Source organism: Grammomys surdaster, unplaced genomic scaffold (genome assembly GCF_004785775.1).
Source record: "Grammomys surdaster isolate TR1022 unplaced genomic scaffold, NIH_TR_1.0 61, whole genome shotgun sequence".
Lineage (NCBI taxonomy): Eukaryota > Metazoa > Chordata > Mammalia > Rodentia > Muridae > Grammomys > Grammomys surdaster.
Genome location: NW_021604563.1, coordinates 3,629,853 through 3,644,529, shown reverse-complemented (window position 1 = coordinate 3,644,529; position 14,677 = coordinate 3,629,853).

The window sequence follows — 14,677 nt, the reverse complement described above, 5'->3', positions numbered from 1 at the left end:
GGAATGACTTTAATAATAGTAATGGAAAAGTAAAAAATTTTGTTGAAAAGAATTTTAAAATGTTTTATAATGTACTCTTAAACCAGTTGTATTTAGTCTTGTGTCAATAAATTTTTCAGTGGGGTTGTTAAAAAAAAGCCTATGGCCTATGGCTTAGACAGGAAATAGAGGTAGGATATCTGGGAGGAGAAAGAATTCTAGGATAGAGCCAGAGACAGGAGAGCCACCTAGGATTATATGAGGAGCCAGATGCATGGTACCTGAGCATAGGTAACCAACCACATGGCAAAATGTATACTAAAATAATTGGGTTGTTTTAGTTATGATCTAGTCAGAGTAGAGCTTAGCTATGTAGCTGAGGTATTTGCAAATTCATTTTTAGTCTGAGTCTTATTTTTGGGAACATGGAGCAGGGAGGATGAACCAGGGCTTAACTTCAACACACCACACTTCACAGTTGATTTGCTATGACTTAGATTCTATGATTTGCAAAAACACATGCATTTATAATTTGGCAAATTCTATTCTAGAAGAAAATATAGGTTCAACATCTTATGACTATGGAGTGATCACTTGAAAATATCATATGAATAGAAAAAGGATAAAATTAGAACACCCAAGGTTGGATACATAAAAAACACTGACTGTATCAATTAAGATCATGTCTATTGAGAATTAAATGCGAAATATAGTGAAAAAAATTGGAGATAATCCAGTTTTAAAATGAGAAAAAGATTATAACACATATATATCTAGCATGATACATTTGTCATTAAGGAAATTAAAAGCAAGGCCACAGTATGATACCTTTTCTATATCTTATAGGGTAGTTATAAAAATATAAAAATTGGGCAAATATGTGAAGAAATTGCCTCCTTTATATGCTCTTGTTGAAAATATGAACTGAATTAAACAGTATTTCTACTCATAAGTATATTCACAGGATCAAAAAATGTGCTCATACACAACCTCTTATGAATGCACATACAGTATTCATAGCAGATATAATAATGAAGTCACACAAATGTCTATTAGTACATGAATGCATTCAAATGATGGGGTATATCCATACATTATGTTTTTTAAGGTTCTGTCTGCTTTTCTTCCTTCCTTCCTTCCTTCCTTCCTTCCTTCCTTCCTTCCTCCCTCCCTCCCTTTCTCTCTCTCTCTCTTTTTTTTCAAAGACAAGATCTTACTGTGAAGTTCTGGGTAGCCTGGAACTTTCAGGATGTCCTTGAACTTGGATTAAAGGAGTGAATCACTATGCCTAGCTTTAAGTTGTTTTTCATAAACACATGAAATAGTTCATGTGTGCACATACTGTATAAATCATAATAAATATATTTTCCTATCACATTTTTATCATTTCTTAATGGTTAAAAACAAAAATTTCCTCTTCTCCTTCATAAAGTCCAATAGTATTTAGCCATAGAAATTAAAAACATGACAGAAGATAAAACCGTTCAGATGAACCTTGACAGTGCTGTGGTGGGCCAGCCAGCCAATTACCTTGACAAACAAAAGTGGGTACCATGAAAGTCTAGATAACTCACACCCAGAATCCAGGGTAGAAGGATAGAACCAACTCTAGAAAGTTGTCATCTGACTTCCACTTCCATGCTGCAACATGCACATGTCCACACTCACACAGATTATACATACAACCTACACATATGTACACACACACACACACACACACACACAAATAATGAATAAAATAATAGTAACAAAGAAATCATTGTCTCAATACAGTGGAGAAAATATTGTCTGATTCTATTTTTGTGTGGTATCCAGAAGAGTTGAATCCATAAAGAGGGAAAATGAGGAAATAAGTGGTTACCAGGGACGAGATGAAGTGAGACTGAGAAATTACTTAAATTAAAGATCATAAGGTATCTCTTGGAAGTAATAAAAGTGTTCTGGGATTCTCTAGTGTTGTCAGTTGTACAACTTTGAATATTCAAAAATTGTTGTATTGTACTTTTAAAAAGAAAAATGTTATAGTATTTGAATATATAATGATGGTTATATATAAAACTATAAAATTACATTTGTCTACTGAACAGTTAAAACAGATCAAGCAGGCATTGAAAAGCAGTAATTTAAGTGACTGAACACCACCCACCAAATATTATCAGGTACTTCCAAAGTAGTTGTAAAATCTAAATATACAATACCAAATATTGGCTAGCATGTAATATTATAGCAGCATTGGAGAAGCAAGTCTAATTTTGAGGAGCTACTCAGTTTTATTGATACTACTCAGATAATACACACACACACACACACACACACACACACATATGCCAGATATATTACAATAAACAACATAGATGTTTTTGCCTGTAACCAAGAAACTCTACCTTATCATCTACAACCAAGAGAAATAAGCACACTTGTCACCCAAGGCTCATAAAATAAATGGCCATATTATCCCAAGTCATAATAACTTAAACTAGAAATGATCTAAATGTCAATCAGTAGGAGCATAAAAGTTATAGTCAAATGATAGATTGAAATGATACAGAAAGAGCCAATATATTGAAATTCATGCAATGCAGATGAGCTAAGGAAACAGTACATTGACTAAAAGAAGCTATATACACACAATGGATACTCTTCATGATTCTACCTATGCTATGCGTGAGAACTGAACAAACTGGAAGATTTCTCATTGGTTAAGAGCACTTGTTGCTCTTATAGAAGAGCCGGGTTTAGTTCCCAGCACCCATATGACAGCTCACACCATCCGTATAACTACAGATCCAGGGGATCTAAAACTTTCCCTCTTCTCACATTCATGGGCACCAAATGTTGGAAAAACACTCAACCACATAAAATAAAATGACTAAATAAAAAAAAAACTTAAAAAAGAATAGGGCAAACTAATTTTATTCTATAAATGAACAGCAGTTGCTATTGGTAGAGGGCCGGTAACACTGCTTAGTGTACCCTATCAAACACCAAACTAGGACTGCTGCTTGGTTATTCCTGCTTGTCATTGTGACTGTCTTGCTCCCTCTTGCTATATTTGTTTTGGGAGATAGCACTATTCTTACAAGACTTAGTTTGTGTAGCCTCTTTGCCAGGTCTTTACTTAATTCCCCTGCCCCCGAGCAATACTAGATCTCTCATACTATATAGCAGGTATCATTTTCTATTACAGTAAAAGCAGCACAAGAGATTCATTAAGCAGGCCTTACGTGTTTCTATCTCTAGTGTCTAGTAAAGGGTAAAACATCAAATCAAATCAAAGTTGAATTAATGAATAAATACATCTTATTTTGAGATTTTTCAGGAGTAAATCCCCTGATAGCCCTTAGCTAACTTAACTATGGTATCGTCTCAAAAATAAATAAATCGTAGTTTAAGAGAAAAATTGGGAAAATACATCTGTAGGAATCAACATGAGTAAATAATTTCCATCCAAACAGGGTAATGTGCGAAGGAACTTACATTGCAGAGTATTTCAAAATATTCACAGCAGTGTGAAAAGTACAGGTAGAAAACATGGTATTCTTGGTCCAAAGTGGGAAAAAGCTACTGGATACATCAAAAGTGTTATGTTGACGCTGAAGAGAGTTCCTTAGGCAATGCTGACTCCAGCGTGCAAGGAACATGCAGAAAGGTAATACTGATGACTTGACATCCCTTGAGCACGCATTCTGAGCATCACAACTGAAAAAAAAATTGGCTGTAAAAATCGAAGGACAGACTCCAGGTATCTTTTCTTTATACAGTTTTACCGTTTTCCCCACTGTGGGATGGATCACAGCCAAAGATGTAAGGAAAGTGGGCAGTCTCAGATTAAAAATCGAGTATGTGTCTTCCTCTTAGCCGTACATGGCTATGGTTCTGATGTGTTGGAGGATTAGAATCACCAGTCTTCATAACACAGTCTGTGGGGAAAGTGATTTTCATATTATTTGTTCCCATGGGTAGGTGCATCCATTCAAATTTGGCACCAGTTTATCAAGACAAAGAGATACTCTCCACCCAACAGCCTCTTTCTTTTGTAGCCACTGAATGTGCTTTTCAAAACCACAATCTTATGGATTCTTTCAAAGTTCTTAATAGATAGAGGATCACTAAACTTCCTTACTCAAACTATAAAAATGCACTCTGCTTTGTTGTCTCAGACAGAGCTTTAAGAAAACTGTGGGAAGGATTTAGCATCCTACTTTGGAGCTTTAACACAAACTCAGGGACTGTGGGGATTACTGTTGTTGCTGATGACAAGACTAGAAGCATACCATAGTTTTCTGCTCGTCCTCACACCAAATTCTGCTGAAATCTTTCTGGCTTAGCTTTCAATTCTGTCTCTCTTCTTTCATTTTTTCCTATCTTGTTGGTGGGTGCGGGTTTTTTTCTCTGTGAGATCTACCTCACTTTTATGTGGGAAAAACAAAGAACAAGGGGGGTCATTTATTAATCAGTGATACACAATTATGGAACTGTATTGTCGACTTTTCAGTTTTATTGGGTGCCATATAATGACTGTGCCATTTTGATAAGAGGCATATTGAGTGTGCTGGCTTGACTCAGAATATTATTGCCACAGCTCTCTGACAGGGATTCATATTGCACAATCTCTTCTTGTCATTTCCAAAGCAACTTCAGTTATATAGGAGTGAAGTTTGTAAGACTGGTATGGTTTTTCTCCACCATATCTTCCCTCTTTATGTAAGGCCATGTGGATCAATGTTTTGACACAACTCAAAAGTTTTCTTCTTCCAGGTCACACTTTTAGTCATCCCTTGATTCTTGTTTAGTATTTTATGCTTTTACTTTCAGTTTTTGAAGAGGTGTGACTCAAACACAATTTTCTCTGTTGTTATATTCATCTTGTTTATTTTAAACATTTGAATATTCTTCCTTCCTTTAGGACTCCCCCCCCCCCCCCTCTCTCTCTCTCTTTTTTCCCCCCTTTCTTTTTTTTTATCTCTACACACACACACACAGAGAGAGAGAGAGAGAGAGAGAGAGAGAGAGAGAGAGAGAGAGAGAGAGGGGGAGAGAGAGAGAGAGAGAGAGAGAGAGAGAGAGAGAGAGAGAAGAGGAGTTGTGTGAATGGTAATTATTGATATCCACTGATGAAATCATTCCTTTTGTTTCTTTTTCTGAGGGAATTCTTAACGTGAAATATTATGTCTTTGAGCCAAAACATTATTTTTATTCTTGAATCCTTATAGTACAATGTTGGGAGCTATCCCTGGGGTTTTCAGAAGTGCTAAGTATAATATTGTAAAATTGCAGGATATAAAGAAATTGGTATATGTGTTATTTTTCCACAGTTTGCAAACTGGCATCTACTAATTATATTTTTGCCCATAAATGGGTTATTTTCTTTTTATATTAGTCTTGTAGCTTTTAAGTCTTACTATGGTAGAAGGTATCAGTCTTCAACATATTCATCCCAGAGGAAAAGGCAAGTCACACACTATGATTGCTTCCAACTTTGCTGACAGACTATTCCTTAGAATTTTTCCTCAGTTTCTGAATTCTCATGATGTCAGTATACCTTTATACAGCTCCAGGGAGAGTCATACTTTCTTAAATGGGGTCACAGTATAAGTAAGAATTGTCTAGATTCTGAGATTGCATAACTGTGATGATTTTAAGGAAACTAAAAGCCACCTTGCAACTTTTTAAATATTGGCATACAAAAGTGAGAAATATCTGGTGAAAAATGTTTAGTAGAGAAGTAACGTTTACTTTTATGCTGTTTGGACTTGGTTTATTGTGATCTTTACCTATCATGTAAAGAATAATGGGAATTTCCCTTTTAGCTCAACTTCAGCAATTCTAACACTAAATTGTCAGAAGGTTTGAATCAAACTACAAACTACAGAGAAAGTGGATTCTTATGCTATAATTAAAATGGATAAAAATCAGAATTACATATTAAGATTGAGATCTACCTGATAATGCTCACTTAATCCACAAAAATGTAATTGAAAAGGTCTGTCCATATTTTTTTTGTAAAAATAAAACCTCTGACCTTTAAAGGATTTTGTGATTCTGCTAACTTATTATAACTAATTTATAACATATAATTTTATCAAATATATTTTCTTATCTATAAATTACAAGGGTAGTAAAATGAGGAAAGGAAAGCCCATATTTACTTGTGATATTCTATTTGCAGAAGTGTAGTGTCTTCAATATTGGAAAGGCAGAGCTAGGCAGATCATTTTGAGTTGGAAGTTTGCCTAATGTACATAGCAAGTTCCAGGCCAGCCTCACTATACATTGAAACAAACACAGTAACAGGAAACAACAACAAAAGTAGTGTTTTGTTGTGTTTACATATATAGTGTAAAGTAAGCTAGGAAGACACATCAGACTGGAATAAGTCCATGAATTTACATGTAAAATTATCTTCCTAGTGGTATTTTAGATAAAGCAAGGCTATTTATTTTAGAGCATGCCATTCAATATGCCCTAGAATCAAAACACAGCAGCATAATTGTAAATAGCAGAACGAGAAGCAGAGTCTCTTACTCAAATTGAATTCAGCTGCCCTACTGCACTAGCCTTAAATGAAGGCACCATTTTGTGTTTGTTTCTTTGAACAAACCCTGATACCTACAGCACTTTCATTTCAATTATTTCAAAAGAGACATGCTGAAACTTCTTGTAAAGTCTGAAACTGCAAAAGTAAGCTCTGTGAGTTCACACTTTGTAGAGGATGCTAATTGAAAGTGAAAAGTCAAAACAATGGAATTTTAGTAAGCTCTTGAAGAAAACACAGAAATCTCAAATTAGGTGGGTCCTGGCTGTGAAAAATGCACAGCTTTTACCACTTTAGGCTCACTCTTCCCCTTCTTCAAAATTTTAAAGCAGGTTCTATAAAAAGAAATACACACAAAGACCCTTCATTTTTTCTCCCTCTAGCATTCAATGAATGCTCCGTGGTTTTAGGAGACCATAATATTGGCTGATAGTGGTGATTGACAGCTGGCTTATACTGTCCAAATATGTAAAAAAACAATGATTGTTTTTAAAGAGTTCCAATAACATCCTGTACTTTTTGAAGAGATTGTACATTTCATAGACATATACTATGTATGCTAATGAAAAGAATGGTTGGACCCATTATATAAATATTAGAACTAACTTGTGTTAAAGACAGATGGTACAATGATTTTTGATATAATTATCTAGGATATTACAATGTTTCAAAGCATGTTATCATACTTACAAATTTACTTATATATAAATTAAGGTTGCTTGCATGAGTGTGGGTGGGGACAATTTACTTGAATTAGGGTTATGCACTACTTGAACCAGGGTTATGCATCAGTAGCTATATCACTGAGGGATGTGATTTTTTTTAATGTTATTTTAAAATTTATTTTTATTTTTTTAAATCAAATCATAATTTTTACTTATTCACACAGGGGTTATAAACACAAAAAGGCAGGACATGGGGAAGGGGATGTCACTGGAGTGTTTGTGTTCAGGGGGAATACAGATATCTTTCAGAACAGGGTATCGGCTGGGTGAGGGTTCAGGGGATAGGTCACTATGACTCTGCCTATGAATCACTTGTCCTTATCTAAGTGGGTATTATCCACCAAGGCTACCTATTTACAATGTTTATGACTACTCAGGCTGGTAGATTTCCAAAAAAGCTGCCTGTTTACAATAGCTTATATCCATCTGTTTCAATGTTTTCCCACAGAGACCCAAGACTTGGTGTTAGTATACATGTATGACAGGCCTATTGCTGATTTTAGGCCTATGGCTGATTTTAGGCCTTCAGTATATAAGCAAGGCTGCCCCTGACATCTCCACCCTTCTCTAAGTATAGAAGGGCTGTGGCAATTCTAATCTTTCGAAGGCGGGGATAGAGGCCTGACCTCCAGTAATTGAAGAGGACTTTGTAATGGCTCCAGTCCCCCTGTTGTTGTCCAGTGAGGCATGAGGGCCACACCCAAAGGGATGTAATTTTAATCATCCTAAAACCTGTAAGTATTTACAGCTTCTTTGGGATGGGTAAGCTCTTTGAGCTTCTCCTCCATGGTAGATTACTGATGGACACAATTTTCTTTAGATCTTGTGAAGGTCACTTATGACTGCTGTGAGTCCACAAGTACAACAGCTGTGTCATATCCAGAAGATAGAATTGAATAAAACTCTTTTCTACCCTCTAGTTCTAATGTTCTATATATCCTCTTTACTTTGATGTGAAAATAGTTTTGTAAATAATCTCAGAGTTCAAAATTCACGATTAATTTATTTTTAGTGGAGGAATGTGCATTCATTTATATTGCGATCTTTTAAAGTGTTAGTAACAAAAACATGATATATCCTGAGTTTGTAATGCAATCCTCATTTCTTCTTCCTATAGAATTACTAAACATAGAAAAATCTACCAGTCCATTTGGGTTACGTTAAATAGTACATACAACATTAAAAATATAATATCTTCATTGGAAACTGAACAATTTGTGTGTGTGTGTGTGTGTGTGTTGGTACATGTGTGTATGTACATGTATGTATGTATGTATCTGAAAATGCACATCTGGGGGTGCATGCATGTGGAGGCCTAGAGATGATACTGGTAGTCTTCCACCATTGATTTTCTGCCTGATTCATTAAGACAGGTTTCTCAGTTGAAGCCAGAGCTTGTTGATACTGACAGTCTTACTAGCCATCTTGTCTCAGACATTCCTTGTCTCTGTTTTCTGAATGGTGGTGTTACAGGAGGGCTGCCATGATCACCAAAAACGTTAAATGGTTCTGGGAATTCAAACCAGTGCTTATGATTGCAAGGCAAGTGCTTTCTTCACTGAAGCGTCTCCCAGACCCCAAATTGAGCAACTCTGGGATATTTCAGCAATTCTTGCACGCTTCATTTATGTGCAAATGTTGCTTCTTCAGATACATTCTTTGAAACAAAATTTTGGCATAAAATAAAGTTTAAAGTTTTCTTTTTTAACTTACTTTGATGCTCTGATTAAGAAATACTTCTCTAATATGTATTGAAAAAGATACTCTTCACTCCTCTACCCAACAGATTTCCCTTGTTTTGTATTTCAGATCCTGTAACAATTGATCTCCAATTTCTACAGAGTGAAAGACATTTGGTATTTATTGACCATGTTTCAAGCTTTAGCCATTTTGGCTAGCATATAATGATCTTACCATTTTAATTTGTATTGATTGGCTGACAACTAATGATGTTAAACACTTTTGCATGTACTTATTGGTCATTTGGATGCAATCCTTTGTGAAATGTCTTAAGTTTTTGCTCATGTGCTGCATTGAGATACTGATCTAAAAAAAATTGTTGCCCAGGAGATCTGCTCTGAGTTGGTGTGGGTATGGGGATGATGCCCTCTGCCTACCTGCATCCCACTTGGGGTGGTCAGGAGAGCTGGTCCCCAGGGCATGAGAACAGGAGAGCTATCTCTGCCACCTCACTGGCTGTAGCACTCAAAAGAGTGGGCTCTGCACCTTGCCTGGGTAACAGAGTAGAGTTGGCCCTGATAGCAAAGGTATGGGTGAGGCAGCCCATTACAACATGGGACCCTAAGCCTTGACTGGCAAGCATAGTGAAGCTGGTTCTGGAGGCATGGTTGTGGGTGAGCCATCCCCAAGGGCATGAGAGCAGGAGAGCTGACCTTGCTTCCTGCTGATGGTGCCAGTGGGTGGCCTACTCAGAGCAGTGCTGGAGAGCTCACCCTTGTGGTTCAGGCAAGGGAAAACTGGTGCACTGACCAGCTCAGCTACCACCCAGACACAGATCCAGGTTTCTGAGTTGGCCCAACCCAAAATATATGTCATCTGTGAATGGTTGAGATGTGTGAAAGGGCCATTCCTGCTGTTCCAAAGCTGCAGGATCCCCATGATTCAGGGAAACAACAGGATAACCTGGAGCAGTCCTGATGAGGATCCAATAGAGATGGTGTCACAGGAGCCAGAGATCTCATAACAGACCAATGACTCATTGCAGTGAACATTTATAAGGGAAGATGTATAGATAGGGAGATGTACTGTGGGACACACTGTGACATATTATAGCATCCACAATGAGATGCTTTCTATGGTTTGTTTTTGTTGTTATTATTTATTTGTATGTTTTTTACTGGAGGGGAGGAGTTGCAAGAGCAAAGAGTGGATATGAGCTGATGAAAAGAGGAGTAGGACTAGAGTTCATGATGTGAAACTTAAAAATAATCAATAAAAAGGTTTTTTTTTTTAATTTGAAGGAATGGTTTCTAAGGATATGCTTTAAACATTCATCCCTTTACTGACATTTTGTGAGTATAGACTGACTTTATTTTCTTTATATTTTGAAGCAACATCTCACTCTCTATCCCAGGGTAGCCTGGAACTTACTATGAGGCAAAGGGTGTCCTTGGACTTACAGTGATACTCATGCTTGGTCTCTGTAGCACTGGGGCTGCATACATGATTGACCATGCATAGCTAGCATAATATCTTTATTGATCATTTGAAACTTTCACATAACACACCATGATCACTCTTACTTTCCAGTCCCCCAAGGTACATGTTCCCACTCTTGTGGCCTCCCTCCTTTAAAAAAAGATTAGGGTATCAAAAAGTACAATTTTTGCTGTCCGTATAGTCACTGGAGCAAGGCCAGTGTCTGAGTGGCCAGCCCCTTCCACATGCCCACCCAACCAGAAGCCATCAGTTATGGACAGCTATACTTCAGCATCCTTATCACAATTATTAAGAGTTCTCTTTTATGGCTTGCTATCTAGGATGTTACTGTTTGGGGAGGCAGGTTGTCACATAAGCCTTCTGTATCTCTCTTAATCTACTGTGAGTCTGCAGTCATCCATAATATTGCAGAAGACTCCATGTTCTTTATAATCAATAGGCACATGGATCACCTAATACCTGGTGAATTATAGACATCCACCTGGCCTCAGAATATGCCAAAGTCCTGGTGTCAGCCCAGTCCATAGACATCAACATGGGTTCAGGTTGCAGCACAGAACAAGGACCTCAGCATGGCCTTTAGTGGTAATACAGGCTACCAGCATCAACATAGCCCTGGCTACAGCATGACCACAGAACCAGACATGGCCCAAGGGGCAGCATGGACCACAGATATCAACATGACCCTAGGTGGCTGCACATTCCACTGACATCTATATGAAAACCAATGACATCACAGCCCACAGACATCAACATTGCTTCAGGTGGCAATGTAGAATGTGGTGGTTTGAATATGCTTGGCCCAGGGAGTGGCACTATTAGGGGGTATGGCTTTGTTGGAGTAGGTGTGGCCTTGTTAGAGTAGGTGTGGCCTTGTTGGAGGAAGTATGGGGGCAGGCACTGTGGGGGCGGGCAATGAAAACCTCTTCCTAACCATGTGGGAACATCTTCTAGTGTCCTTCAGATGACATTATAGAATTTCTAGCACCTCCTTCCTACACCATGCCTCCCTGGAGGCTACCATGCTCATGCCTTGATGATAATGAACTGAACCTCTGAACCTGTAAGCCAGCCCTAACTAAATGTTGTCCTTATAAAAGTTGCCTTGATTATGGTGTCTGTTCACAGCAGTAAAACCCTAAGACACAGATTATGGACATCGTAATGGCCCTTGATGGTAACACAGGCTTTGGACACTGCAATAGAATCAGACCCAGACATGGTCCACAGCATCTGCATCGAAAACCGCCATCAACATAGCCTCATGCAGGGGTACAGGCCAATCACATCAACATTGTCTTCTACAGTAGCTCAAGCTTCAGGCATCTACATGATTCATCCTCTCTCCATGGCATATGCAATGCTCTGTTCCTCCAGCCTTCCCACCCCTCCATTGCAAATGTGTTCCTTGCAGTGACATTTGAAACTGTAGTGTGGCAATACATGCTCTACATGTACTGCTCTACATGCAAATATTCATTGCCGTGGATCATTGGTATGACTCAAGGCCTCTTTCTGGTCTCTTATGCACCATAAATGCTACACCATCCCTGAGACTTCTATTACAGCCATGCTTCTGTTTTTCATTTTTGGTGTCAATAAGATACCTCCAGATCTGGTCCTGCAACACCAGCTCCTCCTCCTGATCTAGCTGCCCATAGATGGGGTTGGTGTTGAGGTTGACCAACTGGAAGTGCTTGATCTGGGCTCAGATGAGAGCCAAGTTGGTCAGGCCATCTTGAAAACCCTGCACCTGCCAGCTCCGCCCCCACACCCCCAGCAGGATGGGCTCTTCCTGGAGTCTGCCCCATGCCTAAGACTGATTTTGTTGAAGCCCAATGTATTCTTTTTATTAGAAGTTTTCTAGATAATTTAATGTCAAATCTTTATGTGCCACGCTATTGTGAAGAGATTCTCATACATTTATACAGAGACAATGCCTAATATAACTAAAATGAGTTTTTGTATGTCGTGTGAAGTAGGGGTGGTTTTCATAAGGATATCTAGTTATTTGAGTACCAATTATTAAAAAGACTTTTCTTTATCCTCAGAATTGCTTTCATACCTTTGTAAAATATCAATAGACTGTACAAGTATGGATCTAATCTGGCTTCTATTCTCTTGCATTGATCTATTTGCCTGTGTTTAACCTACTAGAATGCTGTCTTGATAGCTGTAGATTTATAGTAAGCCTGGATATCAGACAGTGTAAATCCTCCAATTTTGTCTTTCTTACCATTTGGAAAGATTGCTATGGGTATTTTAGGTACTTTGTGTTTCCATATGTGTGTGTGTGTGTCTGTGTGTGTGTGTGTGTGTCTGTGTGTGTGTGTCTGTGTGTGTGTGTGAGATATCAACTGGCTTACTTATTATTTATTTTTATGCCTGCTGAAACTTTAATTGAGATTACATTAAAAAAACAGATCAATTATGGGAGAGCATCTTAACACTGGGGTATTTTGATCCAGAAACATCATGTATTTTCTAGTAATTTAGATCTCCTCTAGTGTCTTTCATCAGTGTTTTATAACTTTTACTGTAAAGGTCTTGGGCATATTTGAATAAGCTCATTTCTAAGTATTCTATCTTATTTAGATCCAGCTGTAAATACTATTAATTTTAATTTGATTAACATTTTTGCTAGCTTTTGAATATAATTGCTTTCCATATATGGTGTTACATTATGTGGTCTTGCTAAATTAACTATTAGTATTAGAAGTCTTTTCTGGAAAAATTCTATGAGCCAAATTATATAAGCTGCAAGTCAAGGAAGTTCAGCTCTTTCTTCTTTAATAGTTTCAGTTTTATATGTTCAGTGGCTGACTTTGCAGACTTAGAGCACCAGTGAAATGTATATGAACAATATTGCAAGCAGGTTCCTGGGACTCATCTCCAGTTATATATACATATGCATATATGTATACGTATACATATACATACATATATATCCAGTTTTGACATTAAGTTAAATATTAGCTATGAATTTTATGTTGTCTAATTCAGGTTGCCTAGGAGTCTTTCCTGTGACTGCATCTTGAGGTCCTAAGGTCTTTTTTTCAAAAAAAAAAATGCTTCTTCTGTATCTATCATAAGAAACCTGGGCTTTTTGCTTTTAATCTATTGATGTGTTGTATGTGGAGTACCATCAATTGATTTTTTTTTCCTGTTTGTTCAACCTTGAATTACCTAGGCAATTCTATTTGGTCAAAATATTTTTTTTTGTTTCTTGCTAAATTCAGTTTGTAAATATTTTGTGAAGGATAGTTTGTAAAGAAAACTCATTATTTTTGTTTTTTTTCTACTGTTATTGTCTGATTGGCAGCAGAATAATGCTGGCTTTTTGACAAAAAAAATTAGAAATGATTTTTGTCAGAAAGACAGAATTTGTGTACCATAATTTTTTACTTATATGTCTAGAAGATTGTACCAGTAAAAAACATCCTAAAATATTTTTGCACTATAAAATCAATTTATCTGTTAGGTATGATGCTAGTACAATTTTTCCTAGTTTGATTTTGATAATTTGTGTCACTTAACCAATTTTCCTGTTATATCAGTCATCGAATTTATTGTCATCCACCTGTACAAAATTGGCCTTTTTATCCTTATTATCATCTGAGAAGTCTGTAAAGCCTTCCTCCTTTATGGTTGTTCTTGTCTTATGTCAGGTGTCTTCATCACTCTCCACATTTTTTTTTGAGACAGTCTCTCATTTAACCTGTAGTTTATGAAAAAAAAAATCTACATTGGCTAGCCAGAAAGCCCTAGGGATCCATCTGCCTCTGCCTACTCAGAACTGGAATTACAGCAATGGACCCGTCTTTCCACATGGGTGCTGGAGACATGAACTCATATCCTTATGCTCTCAAGGCAAGAAATTTACTAAGTCATCTCCTCAGCCATAAAAATTATTCTTTGCTGGGTAGTGGTGGCACCCGTCTTTAATTCCACCACTAGGGAGACAAAGGCAGGCAGATCTCTGTGAATTCAAGTCCATCCTGATCTAGAGTTAATTCCAAGACATCCAGGGCTACAAAAGAAACTCTAATTTTAGTTAATAAGTAAAGAACATGTTTTTGTTATTTTGACCATTTGATATTAATGGTTTATTGAAAACCAAGATGTGATCTTAGGGAGTGATTTATCCAAGTACACATTGGGAGACTATTTGTGTGGTATTGTTGGATATTGCTTTAATTTGTCTGAACCTAATTTGTCTAAAATGTTGGGGGAGGTACAGTAGCAGGTGGTCTGAACA